The 26,128-nt window shown below is 35.9% G+C and overlaps 1 non-coding gene and 1 pseudogene across 1 annotated transcript; both read left to right on the top strand.

The window, feature by feature from the left end:
* The first annotated feature begins 7,920 nt into the window (after nucleotides 1-7,920).
* Nucleotides 7,921-8,619, top strand: LOC101432852 (peptide chain release factor 1-like, mitochondrial pseudogene; annotated as a pseudogene).
* Nucleotides 8,620-17,269: 8,650 nt separating this feature from the next.
* Nucleotides 17,270-17,376, top strand: LOC111759694 (U6 spliceosomal RNA). Its single transcript, XR_002793595.1, has one exon. It is a non-coding gene; the product is annotated as a U6 spliceosomal RNA (small nuclear RNA).
* Nucleotides 17,377-26,128: the final 8,752 nt, after the last annotated feature.

Raw genomic sequence — 26,128 nt, 5'->3', positions numbered from 1 at the left:
ATTTTTAAAACATGTCATATATAAACTTTTATTTTAAGAATTGTGGTGCACCCAAAGCCATATTGAACATGATTACAGCTCTCAGGTATTGTAACCTCTGGTGGAGAGTCTGGTACAAACTCAAGAATTTAAATCAAGACACACTGTAATACATTCTACAATTATACAAGCTGACAGTGATGTGATAACAGAGAATGGAGAGATTAATTAGACTGCAGATTATCTGTGTAGATCCATATAAGAGCTGAGCCATTCAGGAGATCATGCACATATGTTCCTGTAATGATTTGGTTTTTGTGGAGATGTTTACTGCAAATAACCTTAAGTCTGATTTTCTTTGTTATGAGAAAAAAAAATAAGCTTTTATATATCTACTATAGTTAATTGGAAAAAAAATAAAATAAAAGTTGTCCATATAGATCCTCAAGCTGGTGAAATACATCTTTTTCATTACACAGAGGAGATGTTAACAAATGAAATAAGAGGAGCAACTTCTTTATTTGATATGAGAAATATTTTATAATGTTTTATTCTTTATATTCATATTCATATGAATGAGAGCTATAACTGTAATCAATCAAAGAATTATTAATGGAGAAAAAGAAAGAACAATACAAGTATCAGAAGGCCATGATATTGTCATCATTCAAGGTCATTTTTTCTGGTGGTCTTAATGTTAGACAGTAAAAAGGAAGTTAGTCTCAGGGTTTTCTGCCCCATCAAAGTTTACTTCTCCATTGATTTTCATATTAGGCTTTCTTCTGAGAAGTTGTATCACAGCTCAATGATTAATGATTTATGTACAAGTAATGGAAGAAAGATTGAGTAGTTTAATTCAAATAATGTGTGAAAAGCACTTAGCACAGCACCTGGTATATATTTGGCACACAAGAAATTTTAGTTCATTCTTATTTGTAGTTTGCTCAAGTTCATAGAGATAATGGACTTGGGATTCAAAGTCAGAAAATTGTGATGCAGAGTTAAATTTTCTAACCATAGAGTTAATACTTAGCCAACTCCTTGCAAACCTATGCATCTGATCAGATCTATGATTTTAAACATTTTTGAATTTACAAATACTGGAAAATTTGATAATACATTTATTTAGAATGAATAGATAAATATCTACTTTTAAAAAGAAGAGGTGGTAATTGAAAAACCTGGCCTGTTAACACACTAGTACATTCATTTGCTTTTCTGTATTGTGTCACTGTTTTAGTAGAACTGTCTGCTGGCCCAAGTCAAAATGTTTGCATTACTTAGTTAACATTTATTTTTCTTTGATATGAGATTGATAGTATACCATGATGGTTTCCCCCTTACTCATAAGCTATATTCTATTCTGTACTATATTTTAGTTTTTGCTATGACTTAGAGTATTATTAGTGGTATTGACTACTAGACTTTTAACACTGATCTCTGTATAATGCTTTACCACAGTACCTTCACACAACAATTGAGGCCACTGCATGCCAAGAGCACTTTTTTTTAGGAAACTTTATGCATTTAAAGTCTTATTAACTCCCTATACCTACCTCATCGCCTGGTAACCTTTATTCTAGATTCTGATGCTATGAGTTTTCTTATTCTAATTATTTCATATCAGTGAGATCACGCAATATTTTCCTTTTGTGTCTTGTTTACTTCATTCAACATGATGTCTTCAAGATTCATCCATATTGACACATATTTTCAAGAACACTTTTACATAAAAGAAGTTTAATAATTTTTATCACTATATCACAGGATTCATTTTTTCAGACACAATCTGGGAGTTTTCATACATTTGCATCTTTTTCACTTTTTTAATAGTAAAATTTTATTTTAGTATATCATTTATACATGCACCATGCATATGCATTTTATTTGAAATACTATCAAATTCAGGAAGACATTAATTTAGTTAGAATGTTTCTTCACACTTTCCCCTTCTCACACCAAAAGAGCAAAATTTCCTCATTCTACCTGCAGGGATTTGTGACTCCCCACAGAGAAGGAATATTTTGCAAATCTGTGGTGAAAACATTTATTTTATTTTCTAGGAATTCTTGAGCTGGCACTATGGTCTTCTATGACTTCAGGTTGCTGATTACTCCTCCTCGAATCCTCCCCACCCTCTTCCAGTTGACTTTAGTTGCTGGTCTCAGTTATGTCCTTGCCTTTGTGTCCTGTGGATGGCCTGATGGAGGACTGTGGGCTAAGCCTTCACCTAACTAAATTGTCTTACCTCAGAAACCTGGTGCTTTCCTGGTTTCTGATTCTATGGCTGCCCCTGGCTCTGAACATGCTCATTGTGCTAATCAAAACAAGCAAGGCCGAGTCTGTTCTGCTTACCTGCCTTTTGAATGTGTTTCAACTGTTTGCAAACTCTGGTGGGTCAGAAAGTTTTCCAGAGCAGAGAGATGAGCATATATTAATTGTTAATGAGAAATAAACTTTATCAATTAAATGACTTAACTGAATAGCTTTGTGAAGCAAAAACACTGATTGTTCCATCTGATTTTTGTCAATTCAAATACCCTGGCACTGGTTAGGCCCTGATGACTATGCTTTATACTAGGTTAAACCAACAACACCACACAACAAAAATAACAGCAAACAGGATGTATGAGTTTATGTCTGAATTTCACTCTCAGCCTTTAAGATTCCCTAATCATTTTCCTCTATAGGATACCTCCATACCACCATTCCAAACCTTATTCTACTCATATTTTGAGTCCCTTCTTCCCCTTATTTTTCATAGTCTTCTGGATAAATGACCAAATATGAGCTTGTTCTCTGATGTTGACCTAACCAACCTTTCTAGAATACCATTTCTATTCATTGCTGTATAGCAAATTTACAATGAAAGAAAGTGGGCATTGAGTTAGTGGTCCTCCAATTGGGAGAAGAATTGAACAGAGCTATGGATCAGATCAGACAAAAGGGAAGCTGCACACAGAGAAGTGGAGGTAATTATGGGTAGGGAAACTGGTATAAAACTGAACCCAAGTGATTTTATTTCTGAGGTTTATGCAGTTTTAAAATAGTACAAGATAAGACTGTATTATTATTATCATAATCATAATCATCATCATTTAGCACAGGCTTCTCTTTTCCTAGTTCGTCTATATTCTACCCAGTCTTTCATTATAATATCTAAAATCAGCAACTCTGGTTCTTAGAATTTTTATCCTTGATCTGGTTGAGGTCTACTAGACAACAAAGGAAACCAAAATATATGAGCCTATTTTGACAGAAAGATGGTATTTTTCACTCAAGTCAGCATGGGTTATTGAGAGTTGAATGGATTTAGCAGTAGGCTAGCTCACCTTAGAAGGACTGAAAGGATGGTTTCAGGAAATTTAACTCCTTGCTAAGAAGAAATGCATGTATCCAAATACATGAATAATTCTTACTTTCAACACTCCTTTTATTCATCGTCCATGCTTAAATACTAATAATGTAATTATTAATAAGAGTCTTTCCTAAAGAACAGTCAGAAATTATTCTTTTCTACTTTATACTTCATAGTATTTTGATATAGTTATTTGTATATATATCTGTCTTCCTTCTAAGAGTTTGAAATCATTGACTTGTTCATGATTGGCAACGTTAGCACTGAATAGCGTGCCTGACACATAAAGCTCAAAATTCTTTCCTCATAATAATGAATGTAATTATGTATTGAGTTGCTACTATTTGCCAGTATCTGTAATAGGAATTTAAAAATCATCTCACTTTGCTGACATAAATATGTGTTTAATTCTCTTTTAGACCATTCTCCAGAATCTCTGACACATTTTACCAAACCTGACACTACATTCTTTCACAATGGATTATAATGAATTCATGTAACAGCGCTATTTTGTTGATATATAACAGGAAAATGCATTGGCTTTACTATGTTAGAAATGTCTTCTACTTGCCAATTCAGAAGCAAAAACAGGCAATGAGTTCAGACAAGAAATTATCTCCAAAGTCAGGAGCTTTCTGATTTCATAGAACCATAAGAAGAAACAGCTAACAAAGTCATAAAATTTTTCCTGAGGACTTCCTAATATAGTGTCTATTAGTATTAAATAGTGTCCAATTAGTAATAGGAAACACTGAGAGTCCTTAAAAGGTGATTCTAATGGGAATTTTGGCATCCACAGAACTGATGCTTTAATATGCTATAAATATTTTGTGGCAGTTCGGTTTTTTAATATCAATGAGAATTTGGATATGACATGTGAAATTACATTTACTACAGACATTGAAGAGGTTTTCAGAGCTGGTGGCTTGATTTCTTCTCTCTTGTCTTCAGTAGACTGAATTAAGGTTAATAAGGAGATATATGAATATAGAAGGATGTTGAGCAGGGCCCTGGGATGTTCTCCTGGTGTGATAAATACCAGCTCTTTCATGAAATGGTCCAAAGGAATGTAGTTTGCCAGGCCATATTGGGGAGAGGGAATATACACTCTTACAGACTTAATATAGAGATAGAAAAGTACACGGAAGGGATATGAGGGACCAGTGAATGAATGTTAGGTAGAAAGTCATGTGTGGATTTGTAGTTTAATAATGACATTGTACATATACCAAGTCATTTCTCTGATAATCCAAGCATTCATTAATTTCTTTCATATGGTCAACAGTTAATTTCCTAATTCTTAAGTCAAACAATTATTCAGTGTCTACTATATACTAGACTCTAAGCTAATTATAGTAGATAAAAGTATTAAATTATACTTCTAACTTGCCATAAACTTATAGTGTTTTGATTTAAAAAAATTATCCAATCTATAGAGAGCTTTCTCTATACCAGGTATAGAGCTAAACTTTTAATATACATCATATCATTATTCCTCATATAGGACTGATGTTATCATCATAATTATCATTATTATCATTGTTATTTTAACTATTTTAAGATGAGAAATATTAGACTTAGAAATCTTCAGAAATTTACTCAACATCAGAGTGAATGAGCAGCCATGATCTAGATAACCTTTTTTATTGTTAAAAAAGAAAATGTCCTTGTCCTTCACTTTATTCTTTGACTCCATAATCATTATATATAATTACATTTAATACCTACTTATAATTACTATTTAAAATATTTTAAAGGTAATTAAGTTCAAGTGTCCCTGAAAGTACCCTAAAAAAATTCATCCTAGCAAGACAGGATACAAGAAATTCCAGTTATTTGACAATTTTTCCTTCACCTGGACAAATATGGACTTAAAAAACTGTTAGAGTGGCAATAGCGAGTCAACATATGCAACTATCTGGTACCACAGATGTAATCTTTTTAACCACAAGAAGTCTATATAGTCTTAATGATGGTAGAATATAATAGAAACATATGATTGCCAACTAAGTTCTTATATTTCATTCTGTGCTACAACATATTTCCCTTGCTTGAAACTTCATATTATTTATCTGAATTAATATTAACTCCTGTTGGGTCTCTAGTAGAGATTGGGAAAACATAATTGGATGTTGTAACTGTCAGTCTATATAATCCAATCTATTGGTTTTATAAGAAGGTATTTATGGGGATCTTAGGAACCCTCACAGAATTATTGAGAATAGTAGAGGAACAGAATTTAGGCTATTTAGAGTAACAAGAATATAAACTCCATTGAGAACTTTCTCTAGAGACCTTTTTTTAACTGCCGAGCCCATATCTACTCCCCCTCTGCTAAAATAGGTAAAATGCCACTGGCATTGTTAACCTTACAAATATGAAGCCATAGCTCCTATTAGTGCCAACAAAATGAACTTCCATTCTCAATCTTGTTAAATATAAATAACACTAAAATGAAAATTTCCCACGGGTAGATATATCAGATGGGTGGAAGTTAAGTCACATGCCTGCCACCTGGCCTCAAGGGTGTTTGGGAAATATAGTTTTTATTTTATTCTTTATTGTCAAGACAAGGAACATTCTATGAGGATTAAAAACATGTGAAGAGAGTGTTAAACAGTTTTAAGCAGCCATGAGCAAGAGAGGTCTCCCCATATATATCCACTGCTGTTACTTCAGGTATGAAAGAAACATTCACCTCCTTATCTCATATCTAAGGGAAAATGTGATCAGATTAAGCATATGCTGTTTGAATGTGCTTCACCTTGTCTTTGTACACTCATTCAAAGAGTGGAATGAAGGGGTTGAGAGCAGTTTTCAGTGTTTCTATTTTAAATCAATAAGAGGGGAAAAAAAAAACAATGAAACACTGAGATTGACTACATATAAATGGAGTTTGGAAAGGATAGGAACTTGAAATGAGTTCGAAAGCATGGGAGGGGAATGTTACTATTTTGTAAATTACTCTTTGCAAAGTTTTCAGTTTTGAAAGCATGAAAAAGCTTTATGTATATATGTGTGTGTGTGTATGAATATATATATTCAAGAAAGGAGCAGGAAAGTTTCATACCATAAAAAATGAAGCAAAGAGGGAGGTTCTGGGAAGATGGCATCAGGATAGGCAGTCAGGACTCAACTCTTTCCCAAAAAACAATGGAGAAATCGCTAAAAGCTGCCCAACGTACCTGCTTGGTGGTCAGCAGATGAGGACAGTATGACACAACTCACTGGTGAAAATTCCATGTCAACAGGAAGTTCAGCTCACTTCAGCATTCTGAGACCCAGATTTCTTTTTTCAGTAGAGAAGTTGTGGGTTTACAGAACAATCATGCATAAAAGATAAGATTTCTGTACTTTACCCTACCACCAACACCTTGCATTGGTGTGGACATATGTACAATTGATAATAGCACTTTCTTGCAATTGTACTATTTTTTTAACAGTATTTACCTTTATTACAATTGATGAATTATTAAAATAGCACAGTTAACCATTGTCCACATTTTACATTAAGTGTATTTTCCAATATACCACCATATTATTAACACCTTGTCTTTCCGTCATACGTTTGTTATAATTCATGAAAGAATGTTCTTATACCTGTACTATTAACTATAGTCCCTCATCTACAATTGGGTTCACAGTCTTATACAATCCTATTATTTACCTTTTAAATTTTATTCCAGTAGCATATACTATCCAAAGTTTCCCTTTTACCCACCTTCACCTATACAACACTGTAAAATACACTCACAATAATGTGCTACCATTATCACCATCTATTTTCAAACCTGTAAAATCTACCTAAGTATAAAATCTGTACAAATTAAACATCAATTCCCCATTCTCTAATCCCAAACTATCCCCTGGCAATCTATATTCTAGATTCTAATTCTATGAGTTTGCTTCTTATAATTAGTTCATATCTGTGTGATCATATAATATTTGTCCTAATATTAAAGGCCTCTGTCAAACTAAACTCTTGAAGAAAATTTGTGCCCCATTGATGAGTCCCTGGCCCAATTTTGATAACTTAGATGGGCAATTTTAAAGACTTAGAATAAGTCAAACCAAATATCAAAGGAGAGGATGGGGCTTGGGCTCCCGTGGGTGCTGCATAGCATCTGTGGGCCTGCACGGTTCCTGGTCATGTCTCCTGGCCTGTTGCAATGGAATCCTGCCACTGGAGGACCTGTTTGCCCGAGGAGGGCCCCTATGGACTTTCCACAATAACCAGGCAGGGTGTGAAGCCCATTTATAGGGCAGGAAGCCTGAATTGTTAGTAAAGGCCAAAGTACTGAGTGAGAAGGAGCAGTAGCATTTTCTGCCAGAGCATTTTCTGCATGGCAGGGCCATGCCTTGGGAGAGGTTCAGAGAAAACTCCTGACTCCTCACTTGCCTTTCCTACAATGACCAAATGAGAATGAAGACTTAAGGAAACTTGTAGCAAATGAAATAACTTTGTGTCAAATAGAAATAACTGAGTTGAAGCATCAGATTATCTTTTTTTTATTCCCTCAGAAGAAACAGATGAAAATGATTTGATCCTGGAGATACCTGCAAGATTTGGGGCTCAGGAAGCAATGTTCTTTACTTTAGAGATATTTCATATGTATCAACAATATGCTGCATTTAAAAGGTGACATTTTGAGACTATGGAATATATTTGAAGTGAAATACATGATCTTAGACATGCATCTGCCAGCATGGAGGTTCTGAAGCATATGCACATATGAAAATTGAACGAGGTGTGTGTACATAGTACAGAGTGCCAAAGACAGAGAAGCAAGGCCACATCCATATGAACAGCATTACTGTAGCAATATTACTCCAGCTTACTGAAATTAATCTGTTGATTAATCCTTACGATATGAGAATCGATACTATGTGAGCCAGTGGAGGTGGTGGGCAGCATGTAACTGTTACAGATAGCACAGTACTGATGGTTCATCTACCAAAAGATATTACGTCTGAGTGCTAACAAGAGAGATCTCAGCCAAGAGAGAGAGTATGAAAAATTAACATGCAAAACTTTACAGCATGCACCTAGAAGAAGAAACAAGTAAAGATACAATGGTAGAAAGATTCAGGCTAGAACTAAAGGAAGACCAGAAAAAATAAGAGCATATAATTTTCCACAGAATTGGATCACAGAATAAACAAACCCCTGGATGATCTTGAAAGTTTGTACAAGATAGCACCTACTAGATGATATTGTACAGACATTGAGGGATTATGCTGAATATGAATCTGTAATAGAAAATATTTCTACAAAAGTTTGATTTGTAAATTGAAGATTTATAGCTTTAAAAAAGCAGCAAATCACATTATTTTGTGGAAATATGAATCTTCCCTTGAACAATTTGGGTTAACATTCTTAGAAATAATATATATATTCTTAAGAGACAATTCCTATAAATTTCTAAATGTATTAGTAAGAAACACACAAGGTAATAAAAGAAGACAGTAAACAAGAGTAAAAATGGCCATCAGATTAAATTCACTAACATATTCAGACACCTAGACATTAGCAAAAATTTACAAGCCATACTAAGAATCAGTAAGAGACAGCACAAAGGATGAATCAAATAACCTGAACAGATACAGACTTAAAGACAAATAACCAATGATAAGCAGAGAAATCTAAATCAATTCAAAGAATTTAAAGAGAATATGAGTAAAGAGTTAAAGGATAAGAAAAAGACACTGGGTAAACATAAAGAATAATTTGAAAACTTGCAAAGAAAAGTAACAGAGTTTATGGGATTGAAAGACATAATGGATGAGATTAAAATACATTGGAGATGCATAAGAGCAGATATGAATTGCTCAAAGACAGAATTAGTGATTTCAAATACAGAGCACATAAACTGGGAAAGACAGTAAAACAGAAAGAGAAGAGAAAATGGAACGTGATCTCAGGGAATTTGAATGACAATGTGATATGCACAAACATGCACATCATCAGTGTCCCAGAAAAAGAAGAGAATGGGAAAAAGGCAGAAAGAATATTTGAGGAAATAATGATCAAAAACTTTATAACCCTTATGTGACAGTTTGACATTATTTGTGAATTCCAAAAAGAGATATTATGTTTGTAAACTGGTCGGTACCTCTGTGGATCATAACCTGTTGATTGCATTAGATTCAGCTGAAACATCTGATTACATTATGTTAAGATAAAGGGTTTGATTCAACCAAGTCATTAGAGTGCTGCACAGCATTGAGTCCCGGAGCCCTTGGTGGGCTGATAAAACAGACTTTCACACAGAAATAGACACACAGAGAGGAACAACAAGGAGAAAGAGAGACAGCTAATTAGACATGTCAGAGGTTCCCCTGGGGAAGGAGATGAGACTGATAGACTACAACTGACCTTGTGAAGAGAATGGAGCAGCTGAGCCTGGAAAGAAACAAGCCCTGGGGAGAGACACTAGCCTTAAGCAAGCCTTCAGCTGAGATCAGAAGAAACTGGGAGCATGAAGACTTAAGAGGAAGAAGGAAGGCTGAACCCTTGTAGACATTGCCTGCTAGCTTGCTTCAACATGTGGAGACAGACTTTGGGTAAGAAAATACCTCTTTTGGTACCTTAAGTTGGACTCTTTAGCATCTTATGACTGTAAGCTTCTGCCCCAAATATATACCATTTATGAAATGTTACTTTGCATCAACACCCCTTTGGCTGACTAATACACCTTAATAAAGTCATGAATGAGGCAGCTTGGTTTATTTATTTCATATCATTGAGGTCATGTAGTATTTGTCCTTCAATGCCTGGGTTGCTTCACTAAACATAAAGTTCTCAAGATTCATCCATGTTATCATGTGTGTTTGTAGTGTATTCATTCTTAAAGCTGAGTAATATTTTGTATGTATATACCACATTTTATTTATCCATTCATCTGTTGATGGGCATTTGGGTTGATTCCAACTTTTTGGCAATAGTGAACAATGCTGCTATGAACATTAGTGTGCATATATCAGTTTGTGTCCTTGTTTTCAGTTCTACTGGGTATATACCCAGCAGTGGAATTGCTGGGTCATATGGCAAATCTATGGCTAGTTTTTTGAGAAACCACTAAACAGTTGGAACATGACTCCCAGGAATGAGCCTCCCTGGTGCCGAGGGATTACTACCAAGTACCAGCTGATGATGTAACTAGAAAATGACCTTGAATAAAAGGGTCAACTGGGACCAGCAGAATATCTCAATTTACTATAATACCAGGAGTTAAAAATGCTTTTTGACCTGAATAAAAGGGGGAAATGGAAAGGACAAATGAGTTTATATGGCTATGAGTCTCAAAAAAGAGCTGGGAGGTGATCAGAGGGGTTGCCCTTATACACACCTAAGCAGAGTCCCAGAGACAGATAAAGTAGATACAACCCCAGGTATTGGTTCTTCTGAGGGCTACAGAGACCCACAGGTTCTATGGTCATGGCAGATGGAGTTCAGTGCCATCTCAGTTGGCCTTACTTTGGAGTTTGTTTTTCTGTGTGATGGAGCTGGACTCAGATGTGATCTCTGTTCACAAGCCTCTCCTGTTACTTTTACCGGAACTGTAGTTGGTGCTGGGGTTTAATATATACCCAGGAGACCTGAATCTCTGGACTGACCATGTGATAGCCAGGCCCTGAGCCTCAACAGACTTGCAACTCCTACACTCTGGTTTATTGGATTTACCTCACTCAGCTAACATGGAGTTGAAGAAGGTCAACCACCACACCAAGGAGCCAAGAGTGCCTACAACTGAAAGCAGGAAGATTGCATCTAGCTTCCATGTGTAATCTAAGCCCCCTCTTGATATAGATGTGGAGTGGACACAACCATTCTAAGGTCCACAGGATGGAGGAGAGTATGGATTAGAGCAGACTTACTGATATTGTATTCTTGAATTATTGTGATTAGTAATCGAAGAAAATGTGGCATTGGTGTGGAGAAAGTGGCCATGGTGGCTGCTGGGGGTAGGGAATGGGAAGAAGAGATGAGATGTGGGGGCATTTTCAGGACTTGGAATTGTCCTGGGTGGTGCTGCAGGGACAGTTACCGGACATTGTATGTCCTCCCATGGCCCACTGGGTGGAATGTGGGAGAGTGTGGGCTATGATGTGAACCACTGACCATGAGGTGCAGCAGTGCTCAGGGATGTATTCACCAAATGCAATGAATGTATCATGATGATGGAGGAGATTGTTGTTATGGGGGGAGGAGGGGGCTAAGGGGAGTGGGGGACATATGGGGACCTCATATTTTTTAACTGTAATATTAAAAAATAAATAAAGACAAAAATATGTTTAAAAAAATAAAGTGATAAATGTTAATATCCAGCAGGACAATGCACCCTAAATGGAAAAAAAATCCTAATAGACGTACCCCAAGACACCTACTATTCAGAATGACAAATATCAGAGGCAAAGAGTGGATTCTCAAAGCAGCGAATAAAAAGCAAAGCATCACATACAAGGGAACCTCAATAATACAAAGTTCTGACCACCCATCAGAAACCATGGATGTGAGAAGAAAGAGGTATGATGTATTTAAGGTACTGAAAGAGAAAAACTGCCAGCCAAGAATTCTGTATACAACAAAACTTACAAAAATGAGGTTGAGTTCAAAGTCTTCAGTCAACCCCCACACCAGGGAGGCAAGAGTGCCTACAACTGCCCGTAGGAGAACTGCATGCATCATCCATGTGGAATCTAAGCCCCCTTTTGATATAGAGGTGGAGTGGACATAACCATCCCAGGGTCCACAGGCTGGAGGAATAGAGTATGGATTAGAGTGGACTTACTAATATTCTACTATGGAACTATTGTGATTAGTAATGGAAGTAATTGTAGCACTGATGTGGAGAAAGTGGCTACAGTTGCTGCTGAGGGTGGGGAGGAGGAAGAAGAGATATGATGTGGGGGCATTTTCAGACTTGGAGTTGTTCTGGGTGGTGCTGCAGGGACAGATGCTGGACATTGTATGCCCTGCCATGGCACACTGGGTGGACTGGGAGAGAGTGTATACCACAATGTAAATCACTATCCATGTGGTACAGCAGTGCTCCAAAATGTACTCACCAAATGCAATGTATGGCCCACGATGATGAAAGAGGTTGTTGATATGGGAAGAGTGGGGTGAAGGGGATGGGGGTAAATGAGGACCTCATATTTTTAGAATGTAACATTTAAAAAATAAAGAAGGAAAAAAAAATAAGAAAGAACAAAAATAAAACAATAAAAAAGTCTTCACAAACAAAACCTGATAGAATATGTTACCAACAGATCAGAAATACAAGAGGTACTTAAAGGGGTGCTACAGCCTGAAAAGAAAAAAAAAAATATTGAGAGACTAGGAGAAGAATGAAGAATTGAAGATTATTAAGAACAGTAAAAGGGTGAAAGGCAGACAATAGAGTATGAAAACAGAAAGCCAAAAGACAAAAGGGATGAAATATGTAATGTCTTTATAGTAGTATCTTTTCATGTAAATTACTTGACCACCCCAATTGTGGCAGTTTGATATTATTTATTAATTCTGAAAAGAAATATAGATTGTTTGTAAACTGATGTGTTCCTATAGCATAATAACCCCTTGATTGTATTAGATTCAGCTGAGACATCTCATAAAATTATATTATGATTAGGATTTTGACCCAACCACATCATTAGAATGTGACTCAGTATCTGGTCCCAGCACACTTGGTCTGATAAAATTGACTCTCACATGGAAGTAGATAGACAGAAGCAGATACATGAGGAAAGAGAGAAGTCTCCATTAGACACAGCAGAAGCCCCAGGAAAAGAGATGAGCCTGAGAATCTACAGTTGACCTTGTAAAGAAAGCAAGCAGCTGAGCCTGGAAAGAAACAAGCCCAAGGACAGTGAAGAGACTTAAGCCAGCCCACAGCTGAGATCAGAAGAACCTGGGACCATGGAGACTTAAGAGGAAAGAGGAATATTGAATCCTCACAGACATTTCCACCACCTTATGTCAATATGTGGCAACAGAGTTTGGGTGAGAAAGTACCTCTTACATTACCTTGAGTCAGACTCTTTAGGGCCTGGTAATTGTAAGCTTCTATCTCAAATAAATACCCTTTATAAAAGCCAGAAGATTTCTGGTATTTTGCATCGGCACCCCTTTGGCTGATGAATACACCAAAACAAAAGATATAGACAAGTGGAATGGATATAAAAAAAAATATGACCCATCTATATGCTATCTACAAAAGACTCATCTCAGCCATAAGTACACAACTTGGTTGAAACTGAAAGGTTGGAAAAAGATATTCCATGCAAACAGTAACCCCAAAAAAGAGCTGGAGTAGCAATACGGATAACAGAAAAAATAGAATTTAAATACAAACTGCTATAAGAGATGAGGAAAAGCATTATATATTAATAAAAGTGGAAATTCACCAAGAAGATATAGGTATACTAAACATATATGCACCTAACCTGAGTTTCCCAAGATACATGAGTCACACACTCAGTATTGGATAAAACATTTGGACAGAGGATAAATAAAGAAACAGATAGCTGGAATAATATGATAAATGGACTGAACCCAACAGACATCTATAGAGCATTGTACCCCAAAATGACAGAATATACATTCTTTTCAAATGTTCATGTATCCTTCTCCAGAATAGACCATATATTGGATCACAAGACAAGACTCATTAAATTTAAAAAGATTGAAATTATACAAAACACTTTCTATGATCATAACAGAATGAATATGGAAATCAATAATGACTGAAAAAAAGGGTAAATTCATAAACATATGGAGATTAAACAACACCCTTTTAAATAATAGTAGATTCAAGAAGAAATGGCTTTAAAAAAGACAATTAAATAAAAATTTTAAAAATGACAAAGGAATTCAGCAAATATCTTGAGGTGAATGAAAATGAGAAAAACATATCAAAACTATGGAACACTGCAAAGAGTGCTGAGAGGAAAATTTATAGCACTCAATACTTACATTAAGAAAAAAGAAGATCTAAAATTGAAGATCTGACACCTGGAGGAAGAAGAAAAAGAACAGCAAACTACTCCCAAACCAGGCCAAAGGAAAAAAAATAGTAAACATCAGAGCAGAAATAAATGAAATCAAGGAAATAAAACATAATAGAGTGAATCAATATAACCAAAAAGAATTCTTTGAGAAACAAGGAAACAAAAACAAAAACAAAAACCCTCAGCTACACAGGCAAAGAAAAAAAGAGAAAAGATTCAAATAAATAAAATCATAAATGACAGCATATTATGACTGACTCTGCAGAAATATGAGAGATAATAAGAGGATACTATGTCAAAAAAACTAGAAAATGTAGATGAGATGGACAAATTCCTAGAAACACATGAGCCACTTATACTGACCCTTGAAGAAACAGAAGACCTCAACAAACCAATCACAAGTAAAGAGATTGAAACAGTCATCCAAAACCTCCCAAAGATGAAAAGCCCAGGACTGGATGGCTTCAAAGGTGAATTCTATCAATTAATCAGGGAAGATCTAATACCAATCTTTCTCAAGCTTTTCCAAAAAATTTAACAGGAAATAATGCTATAAAACTCATTCTATGAAGCTAACACTACCCTAATACCAAAACCAGATATATATACTATGAAAAAAGTAAAATTAGAGACCAGTATCTCTAATGAATATAGAAGCAAAAATCCTCAACAAAATACTTGCATGCCAAATCCAAAAGCACATTAAAAGAATTGTACAACATAATCAAATGGGTTTTATTCCAGGTATACAAAGGTGGTTAGACACAAGAAAATCAATTAGTGAAATAAACCATATTGATAAATTGAAGAAAAAAGACAATTGTCCAAAGAAGAAACACAAATGGTGAAAAAAACACATGAAAAAAATGTTCAACATCACTAGTGATTTTGGAAATGCAAATCAAAACTGCAATGAGATACATTCCACACCTATTAGACTGACCACTATTAAAAAAGCAGAAACCTGTAAATGTTGGAGAGGATGAGCAGAGATAAGAATGCTTATTCACTGTTTGTGGGAATGTTGAATTGTACAGCCACTGTGGAGGACTGTTTGACAGTTCCTAAGGAAGTTGAATATAGACTTGCCATGTTCCTGGCAATACAATTATTAGGGATATACCCAGAAGAACTGAGATCAGAAACACGAACAGACATCTGCACACCAATGTTCATAGTGGCATTACTCATGATTGCCAAAAGTTGGACACAGCCCAGGTGTCCATCAACTGATGAATGTATAAACAAATTGTGGTATATATGCAGGATGGAATATTATACAGTATCAGAAAGAAATGAGGTCATTAACCATATGACAACATGCATGACCCTGGGCTACTTTATGTTGAGTAAAACAAGCTAGACGCAAAAGGACAAATACTGCATTATTGTGCTATTTTGAAATAAATATATTATGTAAACTAGTGGGGTTGATAATTAAAATATAGGTCACCAGAAAATAAGAAGGTAGGGAATCCAAAGCTGATGGTTAATCTACAGAATTGTGAAAAATTTTGTTTGTAAATATTTGGAAATGAATAGAAATGGTTAAAGCACATCATAGTGTATGTGAACTAGTAGAGATTATATGGGTATGACATTGGTTGAATGGGTAAGTCTAAGAGCATTTATATTAATAGAAGGACATCCAAAAAAATTAACATTGGACTGTATAACATAGCAAAACCTTATGTACAATAAAATATGGGTGGTATTGCATATATAAGACTGTTTTCAATATATAAATACACTAGCAAGAAGGAAATAGACTAGCAGCTTTGTATGGCAGGGGAAGCACAGACAGATTGGTAGGTGTATTAGTTAGCCAAAGAAGTGCTGATGCAAAATACCAGAAATTGGTTGGTTTCTATAAAGATTATTTATTTTGGGTAGGAACTTACAGATACCAGGCCATAAAATATAAGTTACTTCTCTCACCAAAGTCTATTTCCACATGTTGGAGCAAGATGGCTGCCAATGTCTGCAAGGGTTCAGGCTTCCTGTGTTCCTCTCTTCCCAGGGCTTGTTTCTCTCTGGGCTCAGGGTTCCTCTCTTCTTGGAGCTTGTTTCTCTTTCCTCTGTGTGCTTACTTCCCAGGGCTCCAGTTCAAGACTGCAGCATCAAACTCCAACATCAAAATCTCCAACTCTGTCCTTTGCCATGCCTTTTGTCTGTGACCTCCAACCCACCAAGGTGTGGGGTCTCAATGCCTTACTGACATGCCCCAATCAAAGCCCTAATCATAATCATGCCTAGGTATAGACCAGTTTACAAACATAATCCAATATTTATTTTTGAAATTCCTAACTATATCAAACTACTACATGATGAGGTTTTTTGTCTTTTTTTAAAATATTATTGGAATAATGAAAATGATCTAAAAATGATTGAAGTGATGAATGCAAAACTATGTGATTATACCTAATACCATTGATTATAGACTTTGGATGGATTTATACTTTATTAACATGTATCAATAAAATTGATTTGTTAAAAACTATAAAGGGAAAAAATGAATTTAAATTATTTCAAATGGTTAACATAACCACAATGAAAGTGCTTAATGCAGCATTACCTCAAATAACTTTTGATCACAGTGCTTTGATATATCCATAAGAATAAAAAATACTTATTACATAAAAACTTGAATTCTAATCAGTTTGTTTTACACTGTGGTATGCTTTACAATTCTGAATGTACATTGAGCACACTTTAGAATTGAGCTACTAAGAAAAGATGTAATGAAATAAAGGGTGTCAGTTTTCTCAATATTGGATTAAATTGTGTTTCTGGTGTGAGGTAAGTGTTTGACTCCATTCCTTTGGATGAGGCTATGTAGTTGTCCCCAGTTCCATTTGTTGAGAAGACTGTTCTTTGCCCATTGAATGGTCTTGGCATCTTTGTGAAAAATAAATTGTCATGCTCACTTTGGCAGCACATATACTAAAACTAGAACTATACAGAGAAGATTAGCATGACACCTGTACAAGAATGATCTGCAAATTCATGACAGATTCCATATTTCAAAAAAAATAAATCGTTATACATATAAATGTTAATTTATTTCTTAGATTTCATTAGAATTTATAGGTCTAATTTGGGGACTTGACTACTTTGACTTGACAATAGTTGCTTTGTAGTAAATGTGAAATTGGGGAAATGTGAACCATCCCACCTTGTTCTTGTAGTTCAAGACATTTTTGTCTATTCTGAGTCTCCTGAAATTTTATATGGGTTTTAAAAATAGCTTGCAATGTCCAACAAATATGTGAGCTGGGATTTTGGTAGGTATTGCTTAAAATGGTATATCTGTTTGAAGAGTATTGCCATCTTAACAATGTTAAGTCTTATACCTCATGTACATAAGAGATTTAATCAATTATTTGAATATCTGTTTCTTTCAACATTGTTTTGTAGTTTTCCAAATGTAACTTTTGCATTTTTATAAATTTATTCCTAAATATTTTATTCCTTTTGATACTATAAAATGTAATAGTTTTCTTAATTTTAATTACAGATTGTTCATCATGAGTATATAAAACACAATTGAATTTTGTATATTGATGTCATGTCTTCAATTTTGTGAAATCCCTTACTTGTTCTAATATTTTTATAGCATATTTTCTTAGGAATTTTAACTTACAAGTTCAAGTTATCTACTAATAGAGTTTAATTCTATCTTTTCCAAACTAGATGACTTTTTTATTTTTTACTTTTGATTCACCATCTTTATTTTAAATTTTATTTATTTATTCACATACCATACAATCATCCAAAATGTACAATCAAAGGACTTCATTATAATGAGTATTGACTTTTAATTCTTTCTTTTCCTACTGTCTGTTCAGGATTCTCAAGTGCAATGTTGAACAGAAATGGTCAGAGTGCACATTTTGGTGTCTTGTTCCTGATATTAGGGTGACAGCACCTGTTCTAGTTACATTAAGTATGATGTTTGTTCTGAGCTGTTTGTAGATGGCCTTTCACTGGTTTGGGAAGTTCTCCTCTATAACTGCTGGAGTATTTTTATCATGGAAGAGTGCTATTTCTTTTTCAAATGGTTTTCTGTGTCTATTGGCATGACCATGATGGATATTGCGCTTGCCATGGTCTCCCTATACTTGACCTATAGTATAGCCTGTGTATTGAATCTCATTCACATTGCCTTACAACACAAACTCCAATGTTTTTGAGAGCACACTTAAGCTACAAGTATTAGTCAACCAAAGGGGTACTGAAGCAAAATACCAGAAATCAGTTGGGCTTTATAAAGGATATTTATTTGGTGTAAAAGCTTACAATTACCAGGCCATAAAGCATAAGTTACTTCCTTCACCAAAGTCTATTGTCACATGTTGGGGAAAGATGCTGCTGACATCTGTGAAGATTCAGGCTTTCTGGGTCCCTCTCTTCCCAAAGCTTGCCCCTTTCTGGACTTAGCTGCTCTGCTAGCTCTACAAGGTCAGCTGTAGACAATCAGGTAAAGGTTCTGTCTCTCTCACCAGGATTCAATTTTCTCTGGTTTCAGCTGCTTTGCATTCTTCCATATTTTCTCTTTCCAGGCTCCAGCTCAAAAACTTCAACCTCCTCTCTCTGTGGTGTGGTTTCTCTGTAAGTGCCCACATCCTTGGTACAATGTCCTATTGACATGGTCCAATCAAGGCCTTAAACATTATTTAATCAAGTAAAAGTTAAATCTCTGAATCCAATACAGTCTAATATGCACAGAGAGACAGGCCAGTTTGCAAACATAATCCCATATCTATTTTTTAAATTCATCAACAATATCAAACTGCTATGCTACACTTTCTCCAAATGTTTTTTATTAAGTCATTTCTTTGGGAAAGCTATTAGGAGCTCTCTGTTTAAGGGCCTGCTTCTCATCCTAAACATCCTGTTCTTAACCACAGCTTTAGGGTTGGCAAGCCTCCATTCTAGAAGCTTCTGCATTCAGTTCTGGAAGTTGGTTGGTGGCTTGAAGAAGGCTCAGTTTGTCTCTTCTGGCATGGAAACAGTGTGGCAGTGCAGGGAGCAATATGATCCATATCTCAATCTTCTTTACATGTCATGACCAAGCTAATGTCCCTGTTCCATGAGTGGGGGCTGGGTGGAAGAAATGATCCCCACCTCTTAACAACATTTGCCAGAGACTTAACTTCTTCAGCAGATAGCTGGAGACAGATGGGCAAAGCTGACCTATTGCTTTTCCAGTGAGAAAGCACTCTGACTGTAAGCAAATGGGAGACTGAGTCTTATGTTATGGCTGTAGTAACCAGGAGTGAAACCTCTGCCTTCATGAGCTGATGGGAAAGAGGATGGGAAATATCCACAGAATCTCATCTTTTTTACCAAATCTTAATAATGTTCTGAAACAAATGTTTCTCCATTTGCTGTTCACCCACAGGACAATTTTCAGAAATATTAGATTGTTGTTAATAGTTTTCAGCAGTTTCCATGGCAATTTGTAGAGTGGAACTCATTATGTTGTCTTGCTATATGCCAATCTATGCAGGTCGTTTTACATGGTATGTTGGCACCAACTAGATGTTCAAGTCTTCAGGTTTAGTACCCTAATTAAGAGTAACCATGAAGAATAATAGTGAGGAGTAATACTTCTATTGGACAGAAATCCAAGGATTACATTTGTATATCCACTTCAGCTTGAAACATGGATTTGTATTGATTCATGAAAAATTCATCATAGCTTGATGACCTGTAAAGGACTTAGAATGAGCAGAATTGGAATAATACTGGTTACAAAGAGATCCAGAAACTATTTTTGTGGCTGTCTTAAATGGGCACATATCATGAATTGTGCAGGATAGCCTCTTTTTCTACCCACCAGGTCTTCCTCAACAGGTTCCTTACAAAATGACCAGAATTGTAGTGCATGTGTAGATAAAAAACCTGGACATTCTCACAAAGTTTGTTGTGGCAACCATAACAGAAATAGTCCAGTAATGCTGAAGCCCTGAAATGGCACCATTTCCTTCAGGGACTGATCAGTCATCCAGTGATAGGTATATTGGAACCTTTCCAACACAGAGGGAGTAGAAATTTTTCCTCATTGGAATGAAAAGGTATGCCATATACACATTTTCTTCCAAACTATAAAACTTCAGCTGTATCACCATTCATTGATTTAAGAAATGCTTCATTCATCATTATAGCTCTGTTCACAGCATTGATTCTGATAAAGAATTTCCTACAAAACAATGAGCTCATGACCATGCAATTCAATGGTTCATATAATAATCACTCAGAAATAGCTGACATAAAACAATTATGGAATGGCATCAAAAACTCCTTCATGGCTCCCTTGGGAGACAAGACCTTCATTCCCTGGATTTCAGAATCAACAGATAAAATTGGAATAGCTCCTCTCACTATTACACCTAAAAACCCACTCACAAAATATTTTCTTCACATTCTATAAAAATGATTCTTATAGAAATCATTAGGACCTGATGATCTGCCCATCAGATAAGTGTGGAAACACTAAACATGGATATAATGACAGGGAGATGCTGAAATGTTTAAGTTGAGAGCATGTACTACTTGGATATTATGGTAGCAATATTTACTAAAATATAATATAGGATATAATTTTTGTTTTTATGTCTTCCAAGTTTTGTAATATCCAATAATTCCATAAAATTACTACTTTACATTCAATAATTTCAAGGTTCTCATTTATCAGAGTCAATACCATAGATTGATTGAATGGCTAGTTCCTTCATGAAGAAGAATTATTTATGCTTACATTTTTAGAGAAATGTTTCATGGTATTACATTGATTTATTAATATATTTGAAAGTTCCCTTAAGTATATTAAACCTATTCCTGTTTTTGGAGACAAGTATGGCATGTACATTTAAACTAAATTCCTTGAAGTTTCGATGTATATTACGTGGTCATTTTGCTATCAATTGGAAGAGGTCACAGTGAAGTTTCTCATCATTAAATATTTCCCTTGAAATCTATGTAGTAGCTTCTAAATTTTTTCATAGCACTTTTTATTTCTTTATTTTTCAGGGTATAAATGCATGGATTTAGGAGAGGTATAAGAACAGAGTAAAACACAGCAAGAAATTTGTCCACCCATGTGATGCTGAGTGGCCACACATAGGTGAAGATGCCAGGGCCAAAGAAGAGTACCACCACCGTGATGTAGGCAATGGACATAGAGAGTGCCTTAAATGTACCCATTTTAGAGCTTTTCTGGACAGCTAAAAGAATATGTGTATAGGATATCACCAACCGAACAAAGCAGGTCATGGCTTCATTATATTTGCAAAGTATAAGAATCCATACATGCAAGCCTGATCACCAGTGGTGTATCACAGAAGAAGCTGTCTACTTCCTTCGGGCCACAGTAAGGCACAATCACAGCCATTTGACTCATGGCATGCACAAAGCCAATTGTCCAGAAAACCACCACCAACCCAATGCACTTTTGCAGGCTCATAATAGTGAAGTATTGCAGGGGCTTAGAGATGGCCATATAGGAGTCATAGGCTATTACCACCAACAGCACAATCTCAATGCATGCAGTCAAATGGACAAAGAGGATCTGGGACATGCATCCTCCAAAGGAAATAGTCTTGGTCTCCCTGAGAATGTCTGTGATCATCTTAGGTGTGGTGACTGAAGAAAGCAACACATCAAGAAAGGACAGGTTAGCCAGCAAGAAGTACATAGGGGAATGGAGACGGAGGTCAGTGATGATTAAAACAAAAATATTTCCAAGTATGATGGTCAGGTAAAGCATAAGAAATATCATTAGGAGTAAAACCTGCATATTCCTTAAGTGGCAAAGTCCCAGAAGCATGCATTCTGACATAACAGATTGATTTTCTTGATCCATTTTTTTCAGTGTTTGCACTAATACAGAGAGAAAGGAAAACAGTCAGTTAATGGATTGGGAAAGGATATTTACATTTTTTTCTATCTGGTTGCATGATCATCTTTTTGGGTGTTTTGCTTTGCCAGATTGGGGCCTGTGCTCCATGTGTGAGTCTGGGCCACCTTCTTGCTTTTTTTGCCAGGAGGTCCTGGGGATCAAACTTGGGTCCTCCATATGGTTAACAGGAACTCAATTGCTTGAGCCACAATCACTTCCCTGGGATATTTGCTTTTAAAATTATGTTTTAACAAGTGAATTTTCTTATGTGCATATGAAAGTGAAAAGTACAATTATGAAAACAAATCTTAGCCAATATGCAGAATTTTATGTGAAAAAAAGTTAAATTTCTAAGATTGGCTTCCAAAGAAGCAAATTTAGAGGTGAGATTCTTATACAAGGGATTTATCAGTAGAGTGCTTGAAGGATAATAAGAGAAGAATGTAGAATATAGCATAATGAAAGGTACAAAAACAAATTGTGGTGTCACCTAAAAACTAGCTTCTATCCATCAATAAAATGAATCTTTAGTAAGACCTGTCCATTTCAATAAATAAGTAAACTTATGCCATCTCATTAGGAACATGACTCTGAACTAATTGTGAAATGCAGAACAATTCACATGATACAAAATTTTTTGTGTGTAATAATTCCTTCAAGTCTCAGGTTATCCTATTCTTTCAAATATCATATAGTATTAAGAATTTGAGACATTTCCCTGAAATATATGGTGGTAAAACCATAACTTTCATGAAATCATAGTAGGTTTAGGACATGCAAAGCTTACCTACGATATTAGGATTATTTGTTTAATTTGGAAAATAGTCCTCTATTTTGTCTACAGCCAGGAAAGCAAGTCTTAGAAGGTCTGGAGGAATTGAATGTCATCTGGCTTTCATTTCCAAAGTGGAGATGCTGCAACCACTAGCTACTGTAACTACCAGCCCCTGTTAAGTGTTCCACATTTTATTTGTACTCAAAATTTCTTGACTCCTAGTTAATATATAGTATAACTCAACTGAAAAAATATTCCTAGGGATCAAAAATATTTTGTAAACAAGGAAAAGGAAAGTGCACTGAAAATACAAAGCTCTGGGTTAACAAAAGATAGGAAGAATGATAAAGAAGTTCTTACAATAAGGGTATAGAAATAGTAATATAGAAATGCCCATTGTTCAGGGAAATTTAGGAGGTTTGGTTTGAAATGACATTCAGGTATTTCTTTGCAGTGTGTGTTTGTTAATGGAGTGAGTGGGTATGAGGGCAAGTACCATGATTTTAAAAATGTGTTATAGTCTCTAGCCCTAGTTAGCATATCTCTTGCCAAGGAAATATAGATTCCACTTAAGAAATCATGCATGAGCAACTAAAGAAAGTATGCATTGAGTGCCCTATCGTGTAGGTTATGGAAGTTTTGGGAATGAAAATGGATGAAATCTCTTTCATTGACTCATCAATATCACTGATGATATTTTCTTTGTTCAACTTAGTTTTTCTTTTACTGTTGGAAAAAACACATTACTTGTAAGCCTAAAAGTCAATTAACAAAATTTAATGAAAAATTAGAGGTCCTAGGTTTTGTTAAAAGTTCAGGTATGGTAGAATTATACATATAGGATGTCTCTTTCTTGCCTCTTGGACCATATGATGCCACCAAATCCTTCTTCCTTCCTCCTGCCACTTCTTACCCAGCTTCATTCAGTTCAGGTTCCCTAGATGACAGACATAATCTCCAGATTCTGATTATTTGACCCTTAATCATTCTCTTTATTGAAGGCTTCTGATTAAAGTATTACTGCAAGACCAATTTCTTATTCATTAGGATAGTTACGTTTGTGGTAGTTTCTAAATATGACCATCTAATGAATCACATATCCCATCTTTCAATATCTTATATAGTACTCCAACCCTTGAATTTGGATTGACCTAGTAATTTTGCCTTGAACCATAGAGTATGATGAATGTGGTGATGAGTGATTTCTAAGTCTAGTCAAAAAAAGCTCTGAAGCATCTGCTTACACCTCTTAGAAAACTTGTACTTGGGTCATTCCTTTATGGAATTCAGCCTTCATGCTGTGAAGAGGCCCCATACCAAGAGAGATCACATGTAGGTGGTTTGCTCAGCAGTCCCAGAGTAGCTGACAGAAGACAGACAACATCATTGTCCAGCTATGTGCACCACTAGGAAATCCAATCCAGTCAAGCACTTATATGTCTTTAGCCCCCAACCCATTAGGTGCCTGTAACTGCAATATGGTCCCAAGAAAAATGACCTATCTCAACTCTTTCAACTTATGAGAGATAACTATTAAAAAAATGTTTTAAACTCCTGTAACCACTGACTATAGCAGTTTTACTTGTAACTTTAGCTGTGATTTTAGCTTATTTCCATTCCTTTACTTGTTTATCCTTTGTTAACTGGGTGATATACAACTCTTTTGTAACCTGTAACACAATGCTCATCCTCATTAACAAGCCTCCTGTCCAGCCAATCTATGGGTACTCCACCAGACTTTTGTCAGTTTTCAAAGGCTCATCTGGCCCACCTGCATGGTCCCTATTTGCAATATTCAAAACATAATCAATCATACCTGCTAATTTAAATGATATAACTATCTCTCCTTCCATTTATTTAAATCCCATGTATATCATAAGCTCTTTAGACATGAGGAGACAGATTTGAGAACTCTCTTGTCTCCTTTTTGACAACCTTACAATAAAACTCTTTTCTCAAAATCCTTATGTTTCAGTATTAATTCTGCACATATTGAGCAATGAGCCCTAGCTTGGTTACACTATCAAGCTTTGTGATAGCTTTTCATGGAGCAATACACAAGCATAACAAGGTTCATGCAAGAAGAGCTCATAAAGGCTTTCTTTTCTCTGCATGTGCCCCATAAGCACCAAGCTCAACCCACTTCCTGCCTCTGCCCTAACACCCTCTTTCCTCACTCATCGACTAAAAGATCTAAAGCCTCCACTTCCTGTACTATAGCTGTGTAGCCAAAGCAATGTCCCTTCTGAAGAGGTTTAGTCCAGTCAACTAACTTGTGTATTACAGCAAAAAAGTAACTGCTGCAATGCAAAATTATTTGAAAATGCATTTCAAAAGCCATTTCTTAAATCATACAAATAATTTGCCCTCTGATAGTAATGGAGCCAAGAACACCTTGGCTTAATATTTTTTTTGTTTTGTTTTTCTTTTTTTTTTTCCTTTTTTCCCCTTTATTTTTTTAATGTTACATTCAAAAAATATGAGGTCCCCATATACATTGCACCCCCTTCACTCCACTCGTCCCCCCGTAACAACAACCTCCTCCATCATTATGAGACATTCATTGCACTTGGTAAATACATCTCTGAGCACTGCTGCACCTCATGGCCAATGGTCCACACCATAGCCCACACTCTTCCACAGTCCACCCAGTAGGCTATGGGAGGACATACAATGTCTGGTATCTGTCCCTCCAGCACCACCCAGGACAACTCCAAATTGCAAAAACACCCCCACATCACATCTCTTCCTTCCACTTGCTACCCCCGGAAGCCACCATGGCCGCTTTCTCCACACCAATGCAACATTTTCTTCGCTTACTAATCACAATAGTTCATGAATAGAATATCAGTAAGTCTACTCTAATCCATACTTTATTCCTCCATCCTGTGGACCTTAGAATGGTTGTGTCCACTCTTATATCAAGAGGGGGCTTAGATTACACATGGATGCTGGATGCAATTCTTCTGCTTTCAGTTGTAGGCATTCTTGGCTCCCTGGTGTGGTGGTTGACCTTCTTCAACTCCATGTTGGCTGAGTGGGGTAAGTCCAATAAACCAAAGTGTAGGAGTTGCAAGTCTGTTGAGGCTCAGGGCCTGGC

Source organism: Dasypus novemcinctus, chromosome 3, assembly GCF_030445035.2.
Source record: "Dasypus novemcinctus isolate mDasNov1 chromosome 3, mDasNov1.1.hap2, whole genome shotgun sequence".
Classification (NCBI taxonomy): Eukaryota; Metazoa; Chordata; class Mammalia; order Cingulata; family Dasypodidae; genus Dasypus; species Dasypus novemcinctus.
Note: the sequence above shows the minus strand (reverse complement) of the source record. Positions and strands in the feature narration are given on the sequence as shown.